The sequence below is a fragment of the Rhipicephalus sanguineus genome, unplaced genomic scaffold (genome assembly GCF_013339695.2).
Source record: "Rhipicephalus sanguineus isolate Rsan-2018 unplaced genomic scaffold, BIME_Rsan_1.4 Seq4260, whole genome shotgun sequence".
NCBI lineage: Eukaryota > Metazoa > Arthropoda > Arachnida > Ixodida > Ixodidae > Rhipicephalus > Rhipicephalus sanguineus.
Genome location: NW_023615224.1, coordinates 49,101 through 64,389, shown reverse-complemented (window position 1 = coordinate 64,389; position 15,289 = coordinate 49,101). Strand labels below are relative to the sequence as shown.

Here is a 15,289-nt window from a genome sequence, read left to right as displayed (position 1 = left end):
CCGGTAGACGCATCAGAGGACATTCCTTATGATTTATTTATGCTCCTGGGCCTCCACGCCTTGTGGAGAACGAAAACGGAATTTGAACATGTTCACCAGGTTGTTCGTCCTGTTCGTGATCACTTTATTGAAAGCGTGGTGCGTTTGAGAGAGGTGCTTCGCACGCTCCCTGACACACCGGTGTGGATTTCTGTGCTCGATGAGTTAATCTGCATGAAACAATTTTAATCTCGTGTTGGCCAAAGCGTGGCCGACGCGTTTTATGTATGTAACCAGTGACTTCAAATGTGTAAGTCGGGAATAAAGAAAAAAAAAAGGGTGTGGCTCAGTGGTAGAGCGCTCTCTTTGCATGTGAGAAGTCCCGGGTTCAAACCCCGGCACCTCCAAGACGATCGCCCTTTTTTTGCTTTATTTTGTGCTAGTGTTCTGTCGATATGATCGTACGATGACTCGGCACTGCGCTTGTAAGATCGCAGTTCTGTTCAGACATCGTCGCAATTTTGTTAATGGAATAAATTGGCGCATTTCCGTGATAAGGCAAAGAGCAAAAAGTCGCGATGCCCAAATAATTGGATTGAATGAGAAGCAATTACAAATTTTATATTATTAATAAAGACAAATGAGCAGGAAGGAACGCGTTATTAAACTTACCTGACGTGCGGGGGTGTGGCTCAGTGGTAGAGCGCTCGCTTCGCATGTGAGAAGTCACGGTTTCAAACCTCGGCACCTCCAGGATGATCGTTCTTTTTTTGCTTTATTTTGTGCTAGTGTTCTGTCGACATGATGCTACGATGACTCGGCACTGCGCGTGTAATATCGCAGTTCTGTTCAGACATCGTCGCAATTTTGTTAATGGAATAAATTGGCGCATTTCCGTGATAAGGCAAAGAGCATAAAGTCGCGATGCCCAAATAATTGGATTGAATGAGAAGCAATTACATATTTTATTATTATTAATAAAGGCAAATGAGCAGGAAAGAACGCGTTATTAAACTTACCTGTCGTGGCGGGGGTGTGGCTCAGTGGTAGAGCGCTCGCTTTGCATGTGGGAAGTCCCGGGTTCAAACCCCGGCACCTCCAGGACGATCGTCCTTTTTTGCTTTATTTTGTGCTAGTGTTCTGTCGATATGATGGTACGATGACTCGGCACTGCGCGTGTAAGATCGCAGTTCTGTTCAGACATCGTCGCAATTTTGTTAATGGAATAAATTGGTGCATTTCCGTGATAACGCAAAGAGCATAAAGTCGCGATGCCCAAATAATTGGATTGAATGAGAAGCAATTACATATTTTATAATTATTAATAAAGGCAAATGAGCAGGAATGAACGCGTTATTAAACTTACCTGTCGTGGCGGGGGTGTGGCTCAGTGGTAGAGCGCTCGCTTTGCATGTGAGAAGTCCCGGGTTCAAACCCCGGCACCTCCAGGACGATCGCCCTTTTTTTGCTTTATTTTGTGCTAGTGTTCTGTCGATATGATGGTACGATGACTCGGCATTGCGCGTGTAAGATCGCAGTTCTGTTCAGATATCGTCGCAATTTTGTTAATGGAATAAATTGGCGCATTTCCTTGATAAGGGAAAGAGCATCAAGTCGCGATGCCCAAATAATTGGATTGAATCAGAAGCAATTACATATTTTATTATTATTAATAAAGACAAATGAGCAGGAAAGAACGCGTTATTAAACTTACCTGTCGTGGCGGGGGTGTGGCTCAGTGGTAGAGCGCTCGCTTTGCATGTGAGAAGTCCCGGGTTCAAACCCCGGCACCTCCAGGACGATCGCCCTTTTTTTTGCTTTATTTTGTCCTAGTGTTCTGTCGATATGATGGTACGATGACTCGGCACTGCGCGTGTAAGATCGCAGTTCTGTTCAGACAACGTCGCAATTTTGTTAATGGAATAAATTGGCGCATTTCCGTGATAAGTCAAAGAGCATAAAGCCGCGATGCTCAAATAATTGGATTTAATGAGAAGCAATTAGATAATTTATTATTATTAATAAAGCTAAATGAGCAGGAAAGAACGCGGTATTAAACTTACCTGTCGTGGCGGGGGTGTAGCTCAGTGGTAGAGCGCTCGCTTCGCATGTGAGAAGTCCCGGGTTCAAACCCCGGCACCTCCAGGATGATCGTCTTTTTTTAGGGGCGAAGCTCCTTTAGGCGGCACCCGTTCGTCCCTCGTAGTCGTAGTCATAGTAGTCGTAGTGCGTAACCAGTCTTACGCTTTGACCTCCAAGGTGGTGCCGGTGGGAGATTTTTCCTGTGCGTTGTTGAACAATAAAATATTCGCAGCGCGCGCTTTAACTAAAAGCCGAATTCTTCTGTCTCTCATTCCCAATTAGCAGCCATTGGCATGTTCCAGTAGGAAACGTTAGTAGAAGTAGAAGTGTAAGTGTTAGCTAAAAGCCGACTTCTTCTGTCTCTCATTCCCATTAGCAGCCATTGTTTACCTCCAAGGTAGTGCCTCGTGAGATTTCTCCTGTGCGTGATTAAACAATAAAAATTTTGTTCAAAACGCCGTTGATTGATGAAATAAACCAACGAAAGACGCCAGATGTTTTGTAAAAGCAAAACGAAAGAACGCCAGATGTTTCTAAAGCAATGGTTTTCTAAACAATGAAAATTCACAGCGTAGATGTAAAATTAAAGTGAGCTGCAAGTCGTCATAACTCATCGAACCTTTAGTATAAACGCGTCGGTGATGATGTACTGGGCAGAATTCACGGAAGATTCACGGTTTACCGATGAACCTCCGCAGCTTCGCCCACTCATCATCATTCACTCCGTGGATATGCTGTGATTTTTTTGCTTTATTTTGTGCTAGTGTTCTGTCGATATGATGGTACGATGACTCGGCACTGCGCGTGTAAGATCGCAGTTCTGTTCAGACATCGTCGCAATTTTGTTAATGGAATAAATTGGCGCATTTCCGTGATAAGTCAAAGAGCATAAAGCCGCGATGCTCAAATAATTGGATTTAATGAGAAGCAATTAGATAATTTATTATTATTAATAAAGCCAAATGAGCAGGAAAGAACGCGGTATTAAACTGACCTGTCGTGTCGGGGGTGTGGCTCAGTGGTAGAGCGCTCGCTTTGCATGTGAGAAGTCCCGGGTTCAAACCCCGGTACCTCCAGGACGATCGCCCTTTTTTTGCTTTATTTTGTGCTAGTGTTCTGTCGATATGATGGTACGATGACTCGGCACTGCGCGTGTAAGATCGCAGTTCTGTTCAGACATCGTCGCAATTTTGTTAATGGAATAAATTGGCGCATTTCCCTGATAAGGCAAAGAGCATAAAGTCGCGATGCCCAAATAATTGGATTGAATGAGAAGCAATTACATATTTTATTATTATTAATAAAGGCAAATGAGCAGCAGAGAACGCGTTATTAAACTTACCTGTCGTGGCGGGGGTGTGGCTCAGTGGTAGAGCGCTCGCTTTGCATGTGAGACGTCCCGGGTTCAAACCCCGGCACCTCCAGGACGATCGTCCTTTTTTGCTTTATTTTGTGCTAGTGTTCTGTCGATATCATGGTACGATGACTCGGCACTGCGCGTGTAAGATCGCAGTTGTGTTCAGACATCGTCGCAATTTTGTTAATGGAATAAATTGGCGCATTTCCGTGATAAGGCAAAGAGCATAAAGTCGCGATGCCCAAATAATTGGATTGAATGAGAAGCAATTACATATTATTATTAATAAAGACAAATGAGCAGGAAAGAACGCGTTATTAAACTTACCTGTCGTGGCGGGGGTGCAGCTCAGTGGTACAGCGCTCGCTTTGCATGTGAGAAGTTCCGGGTTCAAACCCCGGCACATCCAGGGCGATCGTCCTTTTTTGCTTTATTTTGTGCTAGTGTTCTGTCGATATGATGGTACGATGACTCGGCACTGCGCGTGTAAGATCGCAGTTCTGTTCAGACATCGTCGCACTTTTGTTAATGGAATAAATTGGCGCATTTCCGTGATAAGGCAAAGAGCATAAAGTCGCGATGCCCAAATAATTCGATTGATTGAGAAGCAATTACATATTTTATTATTATTAATAAAGGCAAATGAGCAGGAAAGAACGCGTTATTAAACTTACTTGTCGTGTCAGGGGTGTGGCTCAGTGGTAGAGCGCTCGCTTTGCATGTGAGAAGTCCCGGGTTCAAACCCCGGCACCTCCAGGACGATCGTCCTTTTTTGCTTTATTTTGTGCTAGTGTTCTGTCGATATCATGGTACGATGACTCGGCACTGCGTGTGTAAGATCGCAGTTCTGTTCAGACATCGTCGCAATTTTGTTAATGGAATAAATTGGCGCATTTCCGTGCTAAGGCAAAGAGCGTAAAGTCGCGATGCCCAAATAATTGGATTGAATGAGAAGCAATTACTTATTTTATTATTATTAATAAAGGCAAATGAGCAGGAAAGAACGCGTTATTAAACTTACCTGTCGTGGCGGGGGTGTGGCTCAGTGGTAGAGCGCTCGCTTTGCATGTGAGAAGTCCCGGGTTCAAACCCCGGCACCTCCAGGACGATCGCCCTTTTTTTTGCTTTATTTTGTGCTAGTGTTCTGTCGATATGATGGTACGATGACTCGGCACTGCGCGTGTAAGATTGCAGTTCTGTTCAGACATCGTCGCAATTTTGTTAATGGAATAAATTGGCGCATTTCCGTGATAAGGCAAAGAGCATAAAGTCCCGATGCCCAAATAATTGGATTGAATGAGAAGCAATTACATATTTTATTATTATTAATAATGGCAAATGAGCAGGAAAGAACGCGTTATTAAACTTAGCAGTCGTGGCGGGGTTGTGACTCAGTCGTAGAGCGCTCGCTTTGCATGTGAGAAGTCCCGGGTTCAAACCCCGGCACCTCCAGGACGATCCCCCTTTTTTTGCTTTATTTTGTGCTAGTGTTCTGTCGATATGATGGTACGATGACTCGGCACTGCGCGTGTAAGATCGCAGTTCTGTTCAGACATCGTCGCAATTTTGTTAATGGAATAAATTGGCGCATTTCCGTGATAAGTCAAAGAGCATAAAGCCGCGATGCCCAAATAATTGGATTGAATGAGAAGCAATTACATATTTTATTATTATTAATAAAGGCAAATGAGCAGGAAAGAACGCGTTATTAAACTTACCTCTCGTGGCGGGGGTGTAGCTCAGTGGTAGAGCGCTCGCTTTGCATGTGAGAAGTCCCGGGTTCCAACCCCGGCACCTCCAGGACGATCGTCCTTTTAGGGGCGAAGCTCCTTAAGGCGGCACCCGTTCGTCCCTCGTAGTCGTAGTAGTAGTCGTAGTGTGTAACCAATCTTACGCTTTGACCTCCAAGGTGGTGCCGGTGGGAGATTTTTCCTGTGCGTTGTTGAACAATAAAAAATTCGCAGCGTGCGCGTTAACTAAAAGCCGAATTCTTCTGTCTCTCATTCCCCATTAGCAGCCATTGGCATGTTCCAGTAGGAAACGTTGGTAGAAGTAGAAGTGTAAGTGTTAGCTAAAAGCCGATTTCTTCTGTCTCTCATTCCCATTAGCAGCCATTGTTTACCTCCAAGGTAGTGCCTGGTGAGATTTCTCCTGTGCGTCATTAAACAATAAAATTTTGTTCAAAACGCCGTTGATTGATGAAATAAACCAACGAAAGACGCCAGATGTTTTGTGAAAGCAAAACGAAAGAACGCCAGATGTTTCTAAAGCAAAATGAAAACACGCCAGTTGCTTAACGAAAGACGCCAGATGTTTTCTAAAGCAATGGTTTTCTAAACAATGAAAATTCACAGCGTACATGTAAAATTAAAGTGAGCTGCAAGTCGTCATAACTCATCGAACCTTTAGTATAAACGCGCCCGATCTCACGTCGGTGATGATGTACTGGGCAGAATTCACGGAAGATTCACGGTTTACCGATGAACCTCCGCAGCTTCGCCCACTCATCATCATTCACTCCGTGGATATGCTGTGATTTTTTTGCTTTATTTTGTGCTAGTGTTCTGTCGATATCATGGTACGATGACTCGGCACTGCGCGTGTAAGATCGCAGTTCTGTTCAGACATCGTCGCAATTTTGTTAATGAAATAAATTGGCGCATTTCCGTGATAAAGCAAAGAGCATAAAGTCGCGATACCCAAATAAATCGATTGAATGAGAAGCAATTACATATTTTATTATTATTAATAAAGCCAGATGAGCAGGAAAGAACGCGGTATTAAACTTAACTGTCGTGGCGGGGGTGTAGCTCAGTGGTAGAGGGCTCGCTTTGCATGTGAGTAGTCCTGGGTTCAAACCCCGGCACCTCCAGGACGATCGTCCTTTTTTTGCTTTATTTTGTGCTAGTGTTCTGTCGATATAATGGTACGATGACTCGGCACTGCGGATGTAAGATCGCAGTTCTATTCAGGCATCGTCGCCATTTTGTTAATGGAATAAATTGGCGCATTTCCGTGATAAGTCAAAGAGCATAAAGCCGCGATGCCCAAATAATTGGATTTAATGAGAAGCAATTAGATATTTTATTATTATTAACAAAGCCAAATGAGCAGGAAAGAACGCGGTATTAAACTTACCTGTCGTGGCGGGGGTGTAGCTCAGTGGTAGAGCGCTCGCTTCGCATGTGAGAAGTCCCGAGTTCAAACCCCGGCACCTCCAGGACGATCGTCCTTTTTTTGCTTTATTTTCTGCTAGTGTTCTGTCGATATAATGGTACGGTGACTCGGCACTGCGCGTGTAAGATCGCAGTTCTATTCACGCATCGTCGCCATTTTGTTAATGGAATAAATTGGCGCATTTCCGTGATAAGTCAAAGAGCATAAAGCCGCGATGCCCAAGTAATTGGATTTAATGAGAAGCAATTAGATATTTTATTATTATTAATAAAGCCAAATGAGCAGGAAAGAACGCGGTATTAAACCTACCTGTCGTGGCGGGGGTGTAGCTCAGTGGTAGAGCGCTCGCTTTGCATGTGAGAAGCCCCGGGTTCCAACCCCGGCACCTCCAGGACGATCGTCCTTTGTTTGCTTTAATTTGGGCTAGCGTCCTGTCGATATGATGGTACGGTGACTCGGCACTGCGCGTGTAAGATCGAAGTTCTATTCAGGCATCGTGGCCATTTTTAATGGAATAAATTGGCGCATTTCCGTGATAAGTCAAAGAGCATAAAGCCGCGATGCCCAAATAATTGGATTTAATGAGAAGCAATTATATTTTATTATTATTAATAAAGCCAAATGAGCAGGAATGAACGCGGTATTAAACTTACCTGTCGTGGCGGGGGTGTAGCTCAGTGGTAGAGCGCTCGCTTTGCATGTGAGAAGTCCCGGGTTCAAACCCCGGCACCTCCAGGACGATCGTCCTTTTTTTGCTTTATTTTGTGCTAGTGTTCTGTCGATATAATGGTAGGATGACTCGGCACTGCGCGTGTAAGATCGCAGTTCTATTCAGGCATCGTCGCCATTTTGTTAACGGAATAAATCAGCGCATTTCCATGATAAGTCAAAGAGCATAAAGCCGCGATGCCCAAATAATTGGATTTAATGAGAAGCAATTACATATTTTAATATTATTAATAAAGCCAAATGAGCAGGAAATAACGCGGTATTAAACTTACCTGTCGTGGCGGGGGTGTAGCTCAGTGGTAGAGCGCTCGCTTCGCATGTGAGAAGTCCCGGGTTCAAACCCCGGCACCTCCAGGACGATCGTCCCTTTTTTGCTTTATTTTGTGCTAGTGTTCTGTCGATATAATGGTACGATGACTCGGCACTGCGCGTGTAAGATCGCAGTTCTATTCAGGCATCGTCGCCATTTTGTTAATGGAATAAATTGGCGCATTTCCGTGATAAGTCAAAGAGGATAAAGCCGCGATGCCCAAATAATTTTATTTAATGAGAAGCAATTAGATATTTTATTATTATTAATAAAGCCAAATGAGGAGGTAAGAACGCGTTATTAAACTTACCTGTCGTGGCGGGGGTCTAGCTCAGTGGTAGAGCGCTCGCTTTGCATGTGAGAAGTCCCGGGTTCCAACCCCGGCACCTCCAGGACGATCGTCCTTTGTTTGCTTTAATTTGGGCTAGCGTTCTGTCGATATGATGGTACGGTGACTCGGCACTGCGCGTGTAAGATCGCAGTTCTATTCAGGCATCGTCGCCATTTTTAATGGAATAAATTGGCGCATTTCCGTGATAAGTCAAAGAGCATAAAGCCGCGATGGCCAAATAATTGGATTTAATGAGAAGCAATTATATTTTATTATTATTAATAAAGCCAAATGAGCAGGAAAGAACGCGGTATTAAACTTACCTGTCGTGGCGGGGGTGTAGCTCAGTGGTAGAGGGCTCGCTTTGCATGTGAGTAGTCCTGGGTTCAAACCCCGGCACCTCCAGGACGATCGTCCTTTGTTTGCTTTATTTTGTTCTAGCGTTCTGTCGATATGATGGTACGATAACTTGGCACTGCGCGTGTAAGATCGCAGTTCTGTTCAGACATCCTCGCCATTTTGTTAATGGAATAAATTGGCGCATTTCCGTGATATGTCAAAGAGCATAAAGCCGCGATGCCCAAATAATTGGATTTAATGAGAGGCAATTAGATATTTTATTATTATTAATAAAGCCAGATGAGCCGGAAAGAACGCGGTATTAAACTTACCTGTCGTGGCGGGGGTGTAGCTCAGTGGTAGAGGGCTCGCTTTGCATGTGAGTAGTCCTGGGTTCAAACCCCGGCACCTCCAGGACGATCGTCCTTTGTTTGCTTTATTTTGTGCTAGCGTTCTGTCGATATGATGGTACGATGACTCGGCACTGCGCGTGTAAGATCGCAGTTCTGTTCAGACATCGTCGCAATTTTGTTAATGGAATAAATTGGCGCATTTCCGTGATAAGGCAAAGAGCATAAAGTCGCGATGCCCAAATAATTGGATTGAATGAGAAGCAATTACATATTTTATTATTATTAATAAAGCCAAATGAGCAGGAAAGAACGCGTTATTAAACTTACCTGTCGTGGCGGGGGTGTAGCTCAGTGGTAGAGCGCTCGCTTCGCATGTGAGAAGTCCCGGGTTCAAACCCCGGCACCTCCAGGACGATCGTCCTTTTCTTTGCTTTACTTTGTGCTAGTGTTCTGTCGATATAATGGTACGATGACTCGGCACTGCGCGTGTAAGATCGCAGTTCTGTTCAGACATCGTCGCCATTTTGTTAATGGAATAAATTGGCGCATTTCCGTGATAAGTCAAAGAGCATAAAGCCGCGATGCCCAAATAATTGGATTTAATGAGAAGCAATTAGATATTTTATTATTAATAATAAAGCCAAATGAGCAGGAAAGAACGCGGTATTAAACTTACCTGTCGTGGCGGGGGTGTAGCTCAGTGGTAGAGCGCTCGCTTTGCATGTGAGAAGTCCCGGGTTCAAACCCCGGCACCTCCAGGACGATCGTCCTTTTTTTGCTTTATTTTGTGCTAGTGTTCTGTCGATATAATGGTACGATGACTCGGCACTGCGCGTGTAAGATCGCAGTTCTATTCACGCATCGTCGCCATTTTGTTAATGGAATAAATTGGCGCATTTCCGTGATAAGTCAAAGAGCATAAAGCCGCGATGCCCAAATAATTGGATTTAATGAGAAGCAATTAGATATTTTATTATTATTAATAAGCCAAATGAGCAGGAAAGAACGCGGTATTAAACCTACCTGTCGTGGCGGGGGTGTAGCTCAGTGGTAGAGCGCTCGCTTTGCATGTGAGAAGTCCCGGGTTCCAACCCCGGCACCTCCAGGACGATCGTCCTTTGCTTTATTTTGTGCTAGCGTTCTGTCGATATGATGGTACGGTGACTCGGCACTGCGCGTGTAAGATCGCAGTTCTATTCAGGCATCGTCGCCATTTTGTTAATGGAATAAATTGGCGCATTTCCGTGATAAGTCAAAGAGCATAAAGCCGCGATGCCCAAATAATTGGATTTAATGAGAAGCAATTATATTTTATTATTATTAATAAAGCCAAATGAGCAGGAAAGAACGCGGTATTAAACTTACCTGTCGTGGCGGGGGTGTAGCTCAGTGGTAGAGCGCTCGCTTTGCATGTGAGAAGTCCCGGGTTCAAACCCCGGCACCTCCAGGACGATCGTCCTTTTTTTGCTTTATTTTGTGCTAGTGTTCTGTCGATATAATGGTAGGATGACTCGGCACTGCGCGTGTAAGATCGCAGTTCTATTCAGGCATCGTCGCCATTTTGTTAACGGAATAAATCAGCGCATTTCCGTGATAAGTCAAAGAGCAATAAGCCGCGATGCCCAAATAATTGGATTTAATGAGAAGCAATTAGATATTTTAATATTATTAATAAAGCCAAATGAGCAGGAAAGAACGCGGTATTAAACTTACCTGTCGTGGCGGGGGTGTAGCTCAGTGGTAGAGCGCTCGCTTCGCATGTGAGAAGTCCCGGGTTCAAACCCCGGCACCTCCAGGACGATCGTCCCTTTTTTGCTTTATTTTGTGCTAGTCTTCTGTCGATATAATGGTACGATGACTCGGCACTGCGCGTGTAAGATCGCAGTTCTATTCAGGCATCGTCGCCATTTTGTTAATGGAATAAATTGGCGCATTTCCGTGATAAGTCAAAGAGCATAAAGCCGCGATGCCCAAATAATTGGATTTAATGAGAAGCAATTAGACATTTTATTATTATTAATAAAGCCAAATGAGGAGGTAAGAACGCGTTATTAAACTCACCTGTCGTGGCGGGGGTGTAGCTCAGTGGTAGAGCGCTCGCTTTGCATGTGAGAAGTCCCGGGTTCAAACCCCGGCACCTCCAGGACGATCGTCCTTTTTTGCTCTATTTTGTGCTAGTGTTCTGTCGATATAATGGTACGATGACTCGGCACTGCGCGTGTAAGATCGCAGTTCTGTTCAGACATCGTCGCCATTTTGTTAATGGAATAAATTGGCGCATTTCCGTGATAATCAAAGAGCCTAAAGCCGCGATGCCCAAATAATTGGATTTAATTAGAAGCAATTAGATATTTTATTATTATTAATAAAACCAAATGAGCAGGAAAGAACGCGGTATTAAACTTACCTGTCGTGGCGGGGATGTAGCTCAGTGGTAGAGCGCTCGCTTCGCATGTGAGAAGTCCCGGGTTCAAACCCCGGCACCTCCAGGACGATCGTCCTTTTTTTGCTTTATTTTGTGCTAGTGTTCTGTCGATATAATGGTACGATGACTCGGCACTGCGCGTGTAAGATCGCAGTTCTGTTCAGACATCGTCGCCATTTTGTTAATGGAATAAATTGGCGCATTTCCGTGATAAGTCAAAGAGCATAAAGCCGCGATGCCCAAATAATTGGATTTAATGAGAAGCAATTAGATATTTTATTATTATTAATAAAGCCAAATGAGCAGGAAAGAACGCGGTATTAAACTTACCTGTCGTGGCGGGGGTGTAGCTCAGTGGTAGAGCGCTCGCTTTGCATGTGAGAAGTCCCGGGTTGAAACCCCGGCACCTCCAGGACGATCGTCCTTTTTTGCTTTATTTTGTGCTAGTGTTCTGTCGATATTATGGTACGATGACTCGGCACTGCGCGTGTAAGACCGCAGTTCTGTTCAGACATCGTCGCCATTTTGTTAATGGAATAAATTGGCGCATTTCCGTGATAAGTCAAAGAGCATAAAGCCGCGATGCCCAAATAATTGGATTTAATGAGAAGCAATTAGATATTTTATTATTATTAATAAAGCCAAATGAGCAGGAAAGAACGCGTTACTAAACTTACCTGTCGTGGCGGGGGTGTAGCTCATTCTACTTCCGGCCGCGCTAGCGAGCGGACGAAGAATGAACGGCTCCGATGGAGCGGCGATAGCGGCCCGTGCCTGCCGCGGTAACAGGATCACCGTCGACGATGATAAGGACTACGAAATCGTGCTGCCTACTTTGCCTACCGGTCGTATCGTTCAGAACACGTTGTTCTTGCACGGAGACGTGCGTGAGAGGCCTTACCGGGTCGCAGATTTCCGAGACGCCCTTGCGACTGCTGGTGTTCTACCCGACGTGCTGGCGGTGGGGGCTTATCAGATTAACCATGTCTGGGCCGTCACCCTGAATACCGGAGAAGCCACTAAGAAACTCGCCGCCATGAAGGAGCTGAAGGTGAAAGGGCGTCGGTGTGTAATTTTCGACCCCGAAGACCAGCAGGTCAAACTTCGCCTGCATTGGCTGCTTTACGGCGTGCAGGACGAAGACATCCGGTCAGCGTTCGCAGCTTTCGGAAACGTCACCGAGGTGACGCGTGAGCGTTGGCGGGTCCAGGGCATGCGGGAAAAGGGCTCAACCACCAGGAGCCTACTCCTCAAGTTGAAGCCTGGACTCAAGGTGGACGACCTGCCCCACCAGGTTAGAGTCGCCGGCGAATTGGCCCTCGTGGTGGTGCCCGGGAGGGCAATGCAATGCCTGCGTTGCCACGGCACGGGTCACGTTCGCCGTGACTGCAAGGCTCCGAGGTGTTCGAAGTGCAGGCGCTACGGACAAGCGGACGCGGACTGCGTCCGCATCTACGCGTCGGCGACCGGACTGCCGAGGGCGGACGAACACGAGGACCTCATGGACGCCGCCGAGGCCGAGGAGGCAGCGAGTGGTACCGACGAGGCAGGAAAGCGGGCGGGACCACTGGACACGTCGGCGCCTTGCGGCGGCGACGCCCCGAACGGGGATGGCCCGGAAGAAAAACAAGCGGCAGAGGACTCGGCTGCCCCGAAGGGCAGCCAGCCGAAAAAACAGCTCTCGCCTGCGACTACTGGAGCCGACACCCTTAAGGTTACCGAACCGACGCACCAAGGAGCGGCGCGTGAGTTAGCAGGGTCGGGCGACGCGGCTGGGAAGGCGACGGAGAGCTCGCCAGCAACCAAATGCGACGAGCAGAAAAGACGGATCGAGCCACAGGCAGAGAAGGGGGGCGTCCAGACGCCTACCAGTGCCGCCGTGGCGTCGAAGCGCCCGCACCCCCAGACTAGCAACGACGGCACCCAAGCCATGACGCCGGGCGTCGAGGAACCTCCGGCCAAGACTGCCCAGGTACGGCGGCCATCCCTTCGTCCGCGCCCCAACGTTCCGTCCGACAAGCGAGGTGGCAACGCCGAGCCAGTAGGACAAGTTCAAGTGCCGGCGCCGGACGGCACCGCCGGCGATGGCGTCGTCTAGCCACGTGCTAGACGTGAGAGGTAAGCACAGTGCTGCTGGTCTCTTTTCCTTTCGTTAAAATGGCTCCTGCATGTCCGTTAAAAGTCGCCACCATAAACGTGAGAGGCCTGGCAGGGAAAAGGAAGCAAAGCCAGCTTTACCGGCTTTTAACGGAACGCGACATAGACGTGCTGGCTGTGCAGGAAACGAAAGTTGATGGCGAAGAAGAGACCGGCAGCATGGTGCAACGTTTCACGTCTAGGTTCTTTGTTTTAGTCAGCCACGCATTAGGCACGTCGGCTGGCTGCGTTCTTTTTGTCAAAAAGTTGCCGGAGCTCCAAGTGCTCGGTCATTTTTCGTGCGCGACGGGCCGGTGTGTTGTCGTTGACGTTTCTTTAAACAATGACGAGTGGCGTATCCTGTGTGTGTACGCGCCCAACAAGGTAGAAGAAAGGGCCCTGTTTTTTCACGGCCTCGATCAACGAATCTGTGCAGAAAGGCAGACAATAATGTTGGGCGACTTTAACTGTGTCCTCAGTGCACACGACAAGACAAGCGCGCGGTGCTACAGAGGTAGGAGCACTGATGTTTTGACGCGGATTCTCGAGAACCCGGATCTGGAGGATGTCGGAGAATGTCTTCAGTATACGAGTGCGGTTAGGTACACACGATTCGAAGGTTCCAGTCATGCAAGACTTGACCGCATTTACGTATCGGTTGATATCCTGCCGGCATGTACTAGTTATGCTGTAGTCCCTGTGTCGTTTTCAGACCACTGCTTAGTAGAGTGCTCTATAGGAATAAATAAGCGAAGCAACGCTTTCTCGTGGGATACCTGGAAATTTAACAGCAAGCTCCTGGAGGACGAACAATTTAATTCAACTGTAATGGAGGAAATTAGTAAATTAGATCCGAGCAAAAGTCTGCACATTTGGGCAACAGTGGGAGCTTTGCAAGGAAACTCTAAAATTAACAGCAATTAACAGGGCTACGTGCATTCGGTACGAGGAGAAAAGGAAAGAGACAGAAGTGAAACAGCTTCTTGAGAAGCTACTAAAACATGAATGCCGAGCCCCGGGAAAATGGATAGAAGATATCAGAAAAACAAAACAAAAAATAGAGCAGATCGACGAGCAGCGTTATCGGGGTGCGCTTGTGAGGGCAAGGGCAGAGGACACCGCCGCAGGCGAAACGCCATCGAAACGAGCGCTAGGCTTGGAAAAAGCACGAGTCCAAAAGAACCACGTTCGTGAGATAGATGGGGTGGTAACGTGTCAACCGAAACAGAGGGTATTGCAAGAGCCTTTACTGAACATTGTCGGAAGCTGTTTGCAGTGCACGACATAGACCTTCAACAATTCAAGGATGAATTTCTGCCTGTATTATCCCGTCTGGACGACGAAAGAAAAGAGAGGTTGGAGCGTGCGATAACAGTGGCCGAAGTTGAGGTTGCTATAGAAAAGTTAAACCCGGGAAAATCACCTGGACCGGACGGATTCACCGCGGCCTTTTATAAAAAGTTCAAACATGAAGTCAGCCCTATCTTAACAGTTCTATATAATGAAGCGTATAAATTAAACACATTGCCTCCCTCATACAGGACATCCCATACCGTTCTCATACCCAAAACCGAGGATGTATATAAACTCAGATTGGTATCAGCATATCGTCCCATAGCCCTAACAAATGTAGAGTATAAAATTTATATGAAAGTATTGGCTCGAAGATTACAAACAGTCATACAGGACATCGTCGGGCCTCACCAAACATGTGGCATTAAAGGGCGATCCATTGTCCTAAATATCCATAAAGCGCGAAGCATCCTTGAGTGTTGTGATTACTCGGATGATCGCGTTGCCATTTTGCAGATCGACCTTGAAAAAGCTTTCGATTGTGTTGATCACAGAATTTTGTTTGCTGTTTTAAATCATGTTAACCTCGGTTCTGTTATTTGTGAGGGAGTGGCCCTGGCGTACCGAAACTGCACGACGAGGTTCATTGTAAATAAGAGTCTGGGGGCCCCCATTAACGTGCAGCGTTCGGTACGTCAGGGTTGCCCCCTAAGCCCTTTGTTGTTTTGTATTTACATAGAAACCCTGTGCATGAAAATAATAACAATAGCATCCTTGG

The 15,289-nt window shown here is 46.4% G+C and overlaps 25 non-coding genes across 25 annotated transcripts; all 25 read left to right on the top strand.

The window, feature by feature from the left end:
* Positions 1-1,008: 1,008 nt before the first annotated feature.
* Trnaa-ugc (transfer RNA alanine (anticodon UGC)) lies at positions 1,009-1,080 on the top strand. The gene has a single exon. It is a non-coding gene; the product is annotated as a tRNA-Ala (tRNA).
* Positions 1,081-1,355: 275 nt separating this feature from the next.
* Trnaa-ugc (transfer RNA alanine (anticodon UGC)) lies at positions 1,356-1,427 on the top strand. The gene has a single exon. It is a non-coding gene; the product is annotated as a tRNA-Ala (tRNA).
* A 276-nt stretch (positions 1,428-1,703) lies between these two features.
* Trnaa-ugc (transfer RNA alanine (anticodon UGC)) lies at positions 1,704-1,775 on the top strand. Its single transcript has one exon. It is a non-coding gene; the product is annotated as a tRNA-Ala (tRNA).
* A 277-nt stretch (positions 1,776-2,052) lies between these two features.
* On the top strand, positions 2,053-2,124 carry Trnaa-cgc (transfer RNA alanine (anticodon CGC)). The gene has a single exon. It is a non-coding gene; the product is annotated as a tRNA-Ala (tRNA).
* A 941-nt stretch (positions 2,125-3,065) lies between these two features.
* Positions 3,066-3,137, top strand: Trnaa-ugc (transfer RNA alanine (anticodon UGC)). Its single transcript has one exon. It is a non-coding gene; the product is annotated as a tRNA-Ala (tRNA).
* Positions 3,138-3,413: 276 nt separating this feature from the next.
* On the top strand, positions 3,414-3,485 carry Trnaa-ugc (transfer RNA alanine (anticodon UGC)). Its single transcript has one exon. It is a non-coding gene; the product is annotated as a tRNA-Ala (tRNA).
* A 617-nt stretch (positions 3,486-4,102) lies between these two features.
* Trnaa-ugc (transfer RNA alanine (anticodon UGC)) lies at positions 4,103-4,174 on the top strand. Its single transcript has one exon. It is a non-coding gene; the product is annotated as a tRNA-Ala (tRNA).
* A 275-nt stretch (positions 4,175-4,449) lies between these two features.
* Positions 4,450-4,521, top strand: Trnaa-ugc (transfer RNA alanine (anticodon UGC)). Its single transcript has one exon. It is a non-coding gene; the product is annotated as a tRNA-Ala (tRNA).
* A 625-nt stretch (positions 4,522-5,146) lies between these two features.
* Positions 5,147-5,218, top strand: Trnaa-ugc (transfer RNA alanine (anticodon UGC)). The gene has a single exon. It is a non-coding gene; the product is annotated as a tRNA-Ala (tRNA).
* A 1,000-nt stretch (positions 5,219-6,218) lies between these two features.
* Positions 6,219-6,290, top strand: Trnaa-ugc (transfer RNA alanine (anticodon UGC)). Its single transcript has one exon. It is a non-coding gene; the product is annotated as a tRNA-Ala (tRNA).
* A 276-nt stretch (positions 6,291-6,566) lies between these two features.
* On the top strand, positions 6,567-6,638 carry Trnaa-cgc (transfer RNA alanine (anticodon CGC)). Its single transcript has one exon. It is a non-coding gene; the product is annotated as a tRNA-Ala (tRNA).
* Positions 6,639-6,914: 276 nt separating this feature from the next.
* On the top strand, positions 6,915-6,986 carry Trnaa-ugc (transfer RNA alanine (anticodon UGC)). Its single transcript has one exon. It is a non-coding gene; the product is annotated as a tRNA-Ala (tRNA).
* Positions 6,987-7,258: 272 nt separating this feature from the next.
* Trnaa-ugc (transfer RNA alanine (anticodon UGC)) lies at positions 7,259-7,330 on the top strand. The gene has a single exon. It is a non-coding gene; the product is annotated as a tRNA-Ala (tRNA).
* Positions 7,331-7,606: 276 nt separating this feature from the next.
* Positions 7,607-7,678, top strand: Trnaa-cgc (transfer RNA alanine (anticodon CGC)). Its single transcript has one exon. It is a non-coding gene; the product is annotated as a tRNA-Ala (tRNA).
* Positions 7,679-7,954: 276 nt separating this feature from the next.
* Positions 7,955-8,026, top strand: Trnaa-ugc (transfer RNA alanine (anticodon UGC)). The gene has a single exon. It is a non-coding gene; the product is annotated as a tRNA-Ala (tRNA).
* Positions 8,027-8,298: 272 nt separating this feature from the next.
* Positions 8,299-8,370, top strand: Trnaa-ugc (transfer RNA alanine (anticodon UGC)). The gene has a single exon. It is a non-coding gene; the product is annotated as a tRNA-Ala (tRNA).
* Positions 8,371-8,646: 276 nt separating this feature from the next.
* Positions 8,647-8,718, top strand: Trnaa-ugc (transfer RNA alanine (anticodon UGC)). The gene has a single exon. It is a non-coding gene; the product is annotated as a tRNA-Ala (tRNA).
* A 276-nt stretch (positions 8,719-8,994) lies between these two features.
* Positions 8,995-9,066, top strand: Trnaa-cgc (transfer RNA alanine (anticodon CGC)). The gene has a single exon. It is a non-coding gene; the product is annotated as a tRNA-Ala (tRNA).
* Positions 9,067-9,343: 277 nt separating this feature from the next.
* Trnaa-ugc (transfer RNA alanine (anticodon UGC)) lies at positions 9,344-9,415 on the top strand. Its single transcript has one exon. It is a non-coding gene; the product is annotated as a tRNA-Ala (tRNA).
* A 275-nt stretch (positions 9,416-9,690) lies between these two features.
* On the top strand, positions 9,691-9,762 carry Trnaa-ugc (transfer RNA alanine (anticodon UGC)). The gene has a single exon. It is a non-coding gene; the product is annotated as a tRNA-Ala (tRNA).
* A 270-nt stretch (positions 9,763-10,032) lies between these two features.
* Positions 10,033-10,104, top strand: Trnaa-ugc (transfer RNA alanine (anticodon UGC)). The gene has a single exon. It is a non-coding gene; the product is annotated as a tRNA-Ala (tRNA).
* Positions 10,105-10,380: 276 nt separating this feature from the next.
* Trnaa-cgc (transfer RNA alanine (anticodon CGC)) lies at positions 10,381-10,452 on the top strand. The gene has a single exon. It is a non-coding gene; the product is annotated as a tRNA-Ala (tRNA).
* Positions 10,453-10,728: 276 nt separating this feature from the next.
* Trnaa-ugc (transfer RNA alanine (anticodon UGC)) lies at positions 10,729-10,800 on the top strand. Its single transcript has one exon. It is a non-coding gene; the product is annotated as a tRNA-Ala (tRNA).
* A 274-nt stretch (positions 10,801-11,074) lies between these two features.
* Positions 11,075-11,146, top strand: Trnaa-cgc (transfer RNA alanine (anticodon CGC)). The gene has a single exon. It is a non-coding gene; the product is annotated as a tRNA-Ala (tRNA).
* A 276-nt stretch (positions 11,147-11,422) lies between these two features.
* Trnaa-ugc (transfer RNA alanine (anticodon UGC)) lies at positions 11,423-11,494 on the top strand. Its single transcript has one exon. It is a non-coding gene; the product is annotated as a tRNA-Ala (tRNA).
* The last annotated feature ends 3,795 nt before the right edge of the window (positions 11,495-15,289 follow it).